Below are 6,918 nucleotides of genomic sequence, written 5' to 3' on the forward strand. Positions count from 1 at the left end.
CTTGGCATGTAAAGGTACAAGATCCCAGTAATGAATGTAACTGTACTGTCTACCTAGAATGTATCAATAAATTAAATTTAAAAATAAATAAACAAATAAATAAATAAATAAAAAGGTGCTGAAAGGATGGCACAAAGTAAGATTTTAAAAAATAAAAAGCAAGAGTAATAAGAAAATATCATATGACCAAAACATTTACTCATTTAACACACTTTTCCAAGCACCAGCTGGACTTTCAGTATAGGAAGTTTCAACGCTGCAATCACAACTCCATAAATAAGAATTCAATCAGTGGACAAGAGAAATACTGCAATTCCATCACAAATTATGAAAATCACCAAGTTCAGGAAAAATTAAAAAGCACAAGTCAAGGGAAGTAAAAGTTACTACAACATAAGCTCAACTAGTAACATAAATCAACAAAGGTCTGAATTACACTGACCTATCAATTTCAGGACAGTCATGAAGTTGAAATTGCACATAATAAATAAAAGCAATCTTAAATTTTATGCATTATTTACTTCACTAAAATATAGAAAGTGTATGGTCTGGCTTTTGTGAGCTTAGTAAATAGCACTGTTGAAGGCCAAATTATCATTGAGGAAAAAACAACAAAACACAGTATTTGCAAGCACAGAAACAAGACCTGGAATCAAATGGAAAGTCACCCATACAGTGAGCTAGATAAAAGCTACAGATGGTGAAATGGAACATTAAACTGGATTTACAAAGAGGTCTGAGCTAAGTACTGTGTTGTAAAGACAGGAGGAAGTAATCGAAGTTCCTGTAGATTATTAAGAAAACTTAGTCTTTCCCCACATATTCAGGACCATGTGATGTCAGCTAGGTTTAAGGCTATCATATGACCAAGAGCAATTTCAGCTTTATCAAACCAAGGACATGAACGGTCTGGAGACACCTAATGTTTCGAAAGAAAAGAAACACGTTTCCAGTGATTCTCAACCTTCTTGGGGTCATAAAACCTGTGTGAGAAGGCAAAGAATGCTCTTGATCTTTGGCCCAGAAAAATGCACACACTATTTTCAGTGATAGCGCCTTGTGGGCAAATAAGCCAACCAGCACAGGGCTCTGTTGTTTATGGCTTGCACTTGCCTGATCCTCATGGACTAGCCCAGAGTGACAAGGGCTCCAAGGGCGATTCTAGTATGCAACAGAATTTGAAAGCCTCCACCTGAGAGGTTACCTGCTGATATCTCATCTTGTACAGGAAGCAACTGCGATGCCTTGTGGTTGCAACCTGCCCCTCAAATATAAAAATCCAATTTTACTGACTCCCCTGGCCAGTGCTCCTTCTTGACCCAAGTTAATATTTCTTAAGGGGTAGAAGCTTATAAAACAGAATGAAGAAAAAATGTTATTATGTTTGAATATATTTCTTGAATTTGAAAGTGGGTAACATTTAGAACAGACATTCTCATGTATAAATTCAGGAGATTTCTACACTGTGTTAACAAATGAGAAGGAAAATAAAAATTATACACATAGCAGCAGGAACTCAGCATACCTTCTTCAAAGTATCTTTGTGCTCCAGATCCTCTAAAACAAACACCGGCTTTTCATTTCTGTTGCTCCTAAAACTTCTCAGAGTAAACCATTTCTTGTGGTGGATTCCAATGAACTCTACTCAGCACTAGATACAACTGATGAAATTGCTTCTCTCAGCATCCAGAAAATCCCACTCCTCTGGCTTTCCTCCTACTTCATGGGCTCCTTCTCCATGTGACCTTTACATGTCACAGCATGGTCCACAGATCTTCAACTCTCTATCCTCTAGTCTAAAAGAGCTTGTCCAATCTTGTGACTTTAAATACTCTCCACTTGATGGGGAATCCATATCTGCATCTGTAGCAAATCTCTAGTGAACTCCTTCACCCAACCTGTTTCCAGAATGAGACTCCACTCATCTTGCCCCCTACCTGCCCCTCCACCCACCTTCTCAATGCAGCAATCTGGAAATATTCATCCTCAGCCTTAGGCTGCACAACAGAACTACCTGAAAAGCTTTAAAATTTTTCAATGCTGGCCTCCCAGTCCCTAGGCATTCTGACCTAATCAGCACGAAGTGTGGCCTAGGTGTCAAGGTTTTCATAAGCTTCTGATGTTTCTTAAGTGCAGCAAAGTATGAAAACCACTGCTCTGAATTTGTGTTTTGATTTCTCCTTTTCTTCAAGCCTCACATCCAATTTATCAAATCTCCTACAAACCACATTCATCTCTCCAATGATCTCCACCTCTCTGTTTTCACTGCAACTTCTGTGCCAAGTGCCTGGGTGGTGGTGGCGGGGTCCCAGTACTGTACCACATCGTACGGGGTGGGGGGATTTAAAACTAATTAACTTCAAAACCACCATTTCCCTACTTACAATACCCTCCTACCATGTCCTGTGATTGCCTACAAAATCCCCTGCCCACGCCTTCCCACACCCACTTCTCTGTTTTCTCAGCAGATCTTGGCTTTCCTCCCTGGAATATTCCCATTTGGGAGGATAATTCCACCTGCTGTTCCAACTACTCTCCTGATGTTTGTTTAACTGGTTCCTCCTCCTAAGGTGTCGCTTCTTAGCTGAAACATCACCTTCGTAGAGTGGACTCCCTGGGTACTCTATTACATGTGGCTCCACCACTGCCTCTCACTTCCCTCTGTTTTCTTCATAATAACATCAGAACTCTATTGGTCCCTTCATGACATCTCAGTCTTGCTTCTCACTGTATAGCCTAGGAGACAGCAGACTACCTAATACATAACACGTGTTCAATGACTATTTCTTGGAAAAAAGAAACAAGTGAGTGAATGAAACAATACAGCATTTTAACACAGGGTTTTCCTTATTTTAATATCAAATAATAACAGTGATACTATTACAGAACTAACAAGATAACAGAAAACCTAAAATACTGATCTGAAAAACTGGATTTAAAATGCATCAAAGTCTTGCTTAGAGAGTACATTAGAGAGTTCTAGGTAAGTAAGTCGCCTGGCTTGCTGATAGAAACCTTATTTTGTTTTATGCACTATTCCTAATGTCTTTCCAAAAAATTATTCAATGAATTGCTATCACAACAATTTCCTATCCATTGGAAAGACAGAGTCCTCCCTCATACTGAATGCAGAGAGAGAGAGAGAAATTTAAACATATTAAAATATTATTGATAAAGTCTAGTTTATAGAATTTTAAAAATAACTTAACATGCCTTTCTAAATATGACAAAATTCAGAGGCCATGAAAATGACTGACAGATCTTAACATAAAATTCAAGACTTCAAAAAACTCCAGACATGACAAACAGACTGGGGAAAAAGCCTGCAATATATTCAAGCAGACAAAAATTTACTCTCTCTTACCCAGGAAGTGCTCTAAATTACTAATACAAAACAGACAACCCAATACAACAGGCAAAGAATCTGAACAAGCTACTAGATATTTACTAACAACAAAAATGTGCTAACAATCAGATTTGTAAAAATGTATCTTAATTTATGTTTATCAAGTATGGGAGACAAATTCTGTTGAAGGGAATGTAAACTCTGAAAGATACTTGGGTATTATTATCAGTGATCTAGGAATCAAACTTCTGTAGATTTATCTATAAATTTTTAAATATGTTGTCAGAAAGATGGTTACATAAATATTAGTTGCAGGTCCATTTGTAACTATGTATTAACTTGAAAATGTATATACCATATTGTTAAATACTTTAAAAACATTATAAAATTTATATAGTGAGAATCTATTTTTCAAAAAATTCAGCATTTATGTTTATACACAAACATTTTGAAAAGTCTAGAAGTGCATAAACCATCAAACAAAAACAAAACACACCTTGGTAAACTGTGTGAAATAAATTATGATGATCCTAATTTTCTTTATCAAATTTTCCCTATTTTCTTCATTGTTCGTGATTAACAACTATGAATTCATGAGTTATCATTGTGAGTTAAAATAAGCTTTTTCAAAAAGAGTCTAATTTGTATTAGGCAATGAAGTTTTTCCTTGCCCTTAGTTTGTGTGCGGTGGGTAGGGGTTAGAGTTGGCCCTAGGATGACTGTCAGGGGACAATCCAGCAGATGGAAGACTCTGGACCAACTCTAACAACTGTCATGAGATCTTTTCACTCCAACTCCTACTATGAACAAATTTCCACATGATCTGCTAGTCTTGGAAGAGAGAAAGAAAAACAAGTACAGTTTGTTGTGGCTCTGGGGCTGTTGGGCCCCAAAGAAAGGAAGTTAGGGGGAGCCAAGAAAGAAACTTCAGTTACCTTTTACATCTCTCTCTCTCTCAACATAAATGACATCATCATTCAAAGCCTAAAAAGTACCCTGAAGCAAAGCTAAAGGGGCTTTTCATTTTCCACTAGTGCCACCCACAAAAGATGAACATGCTAAATTTTTAGGAATTTCCCTAAAAATAACAACAGCAAGTTCCTACAAAAATCATCCCTGATCACCACTTTGCTGCCTAAGACTTCAAGAGAGCAGAACTGCAGCTGCACATTTCAAAAGTCTCATTCTCAGAAAGCACACTCCTTCCGAAGGAATGTGAAATCTGCTCTCACGGACAGAGGTAAGTACAAGGAAAACTTCTCCTCTCAGAGGTACAAGACTCCAAATGCAGTTAAAGCTGGAGAAGATGGCTGGAATTATGGAATGTCCTAAGAATTTTCTTTCTCTGATATTTCCAGTAAGAACCTGATTTAATAAGGTCATGCTGACGACTCTCCCTAAGTAAAAGAAGTTATACTGTGCATACATAAATAGCATTTCCCCTCGAAGCATTAGTTTACCTTAATTTTAGACACACTACCTGAGTGTCATGTTGGCAAATCCCCAGATTCACACCATGCCTAGAAAACCCCTCTAACTGGGAAAGGTGATATTATCTTTAAGTCTATCACTTAAATTGTGTGTCTCCTAGAACTATTAGCCCAAAGACAATTTTCCAGGATCTTCGGCCTCACTAGCTACCAACTAATGCTTAGTAGATGCTTATGACGACTATGATATAGTCAAGGGAAAAAAAACAAAACACAACTGTCAAAGCAGAAAGGAAGCAGCTCACCCAACTGAGGAAAGGAAAGTAGGCCCTATGCCTCTGCCGGTAGTCACTTCATACCAGAAGCAGGGGACTCAGGCCCAACCTCAAAACAGGGCGGACAGCTCAGCTCAAAGCTTAAAATGGGAAGAAAAAAGCCCATATAGTTGCCAAACAACAAACTATTACAGTCAGATTTTTAAAAATAATAATAAAGCCCTGAAATAAAGTTACTTTTTCTTAAGATGTGAAACAAGTACTTTCTAAAGTGTCATCTAATTCTTCAGAACTGACACGTGGAACTTAAACTGTAGACCTCAGCTAAAAAGAACAGCCTGGCTGCAGGGAAGAATTAGCTTTCAATTTTTTTTAGCCAACAAGGTTTTTCTCTGGCCACTGTTTTTACTTTGAAAACTAGCACCACAAGACACCACCAGCTTTGTCACACAGCTTAAAAAATATTCTTGGTTAAGGTTTCACTTGACTGTTGAAGAAGTGATTAGGCAAGAAATTACTTTTTTGAATGTGGATCATCCTTGACTTGCAGTTCTATATTCTCCACCACTCAGTTCAAAATTTGCCCCACAGGTCTTCTTACTTGCTTCATTAGGATATCTGCTAGTGTATTTGTAAAAACAACACTTGAGATACTCTTACTTGGGGTGAAAGAATGTCACTACCTCACTTCACCAGGATTGACCATTTTGTTAGTAGGGAAAGTGAAATAAAACAGCATCCTTAGGATGCCCTCTGGAATGCATAAGTAAAGCTTGGATCGTGTGCCTGTTTTTAAAGCAATCTAGCCACTGAACTTGGTTTATGGAGGATCTGCTAACGGAGAAACGCGGACCTGTGGAACGTTTGACTCCCTGTAAGGTACAAAGGGGGAGATGAGCTAAAATCTTAACAGACCTCTGACTCAACAGGAAGAAGCTGCCAGATGGCCTCAAATTTGAACTATTTGGTTAGCACATCACAGAGGCATCAAGAAGTTCTTGATAGTGTCAAGTCCACATCCTACCTCTGCCTGAAGTTTATAGTTTGTCCCTTCTACATAGAATGTCAGAGTTCGCATTGATATCCATAAAGAACAGCCAACACTTCCCACCTCGCACTTACTATGCTTTTTTCAGTCTCAATTTGCAATGACACACAAACTTGTTTCCCAGAGTGCCGCACAGACATCCATGTACAGTAAGTTTCAAACTTGAAAACGTTTCAAAGCTGTTTATATGCACACCCAACTCTATGCCGCTTCTGAAGATATTCACAGGATATGTGAAAAACCATTTAACGCCAAAGGAAATGTGGTGAGAAAAAAAAAATACTAGAATCAAGATACAAGCAGATTACACATCACACCCACCATGAATAAGCATAAGTGGTTTTTGAGGCCAAGCAGAAAAGGGTAAATAAATCCAAAGTCCATTTGCTCCTTCCTTTATAAGACAGTGCATTTAGGAGTAAGACAGATGGAAATAGTGTTTAAATTCTATCCACCTGGTCCCCTGAAAATAGACAGCATTAAGAAACAGTTTACAAATGACATGACACGGTCATTTTGGTGTGACATTCACAGGTATCCAGTCGCCTGTAAAGTGTCACCAATTCAACGGCGCTCTTTCAAAACTCCCAAAAATATACGCCAGACTAACTCGAAATTAATCCGGCCAGCCAGCACAGACCTAAAGAATTCTCCTGTTGAATCTTGGCTTTCTTTGCGGGCTTTAACTCCGTGTATAACACGGAGAGCACCACGTAGGAGAGGCAGGAGAGCCTCTGTACTACTACCTCAGGGAAGTCGAACAAGCCACCACTGTTTGTTTTGAGAGCCCGACAACAGGAGCCAAGGCCGTTCGTACCT

This window comes from Fukomys damarensis, unplaced genomic scaffold (assembly GCF_012274545.1).
Source record: "Fukomys damarensis isolate Sample0158 unplaced genomic scaffold, DMR_v1.0_HiC HiC_scaffold_33, whole genome shotgun sequence".
Classification (NCBI taxonomy): Eukaryota; Metazoa; Chordata; class Mammalia; order Rodentia; family Bathyergidae; genus Fukomys; species Fukomys damarensis.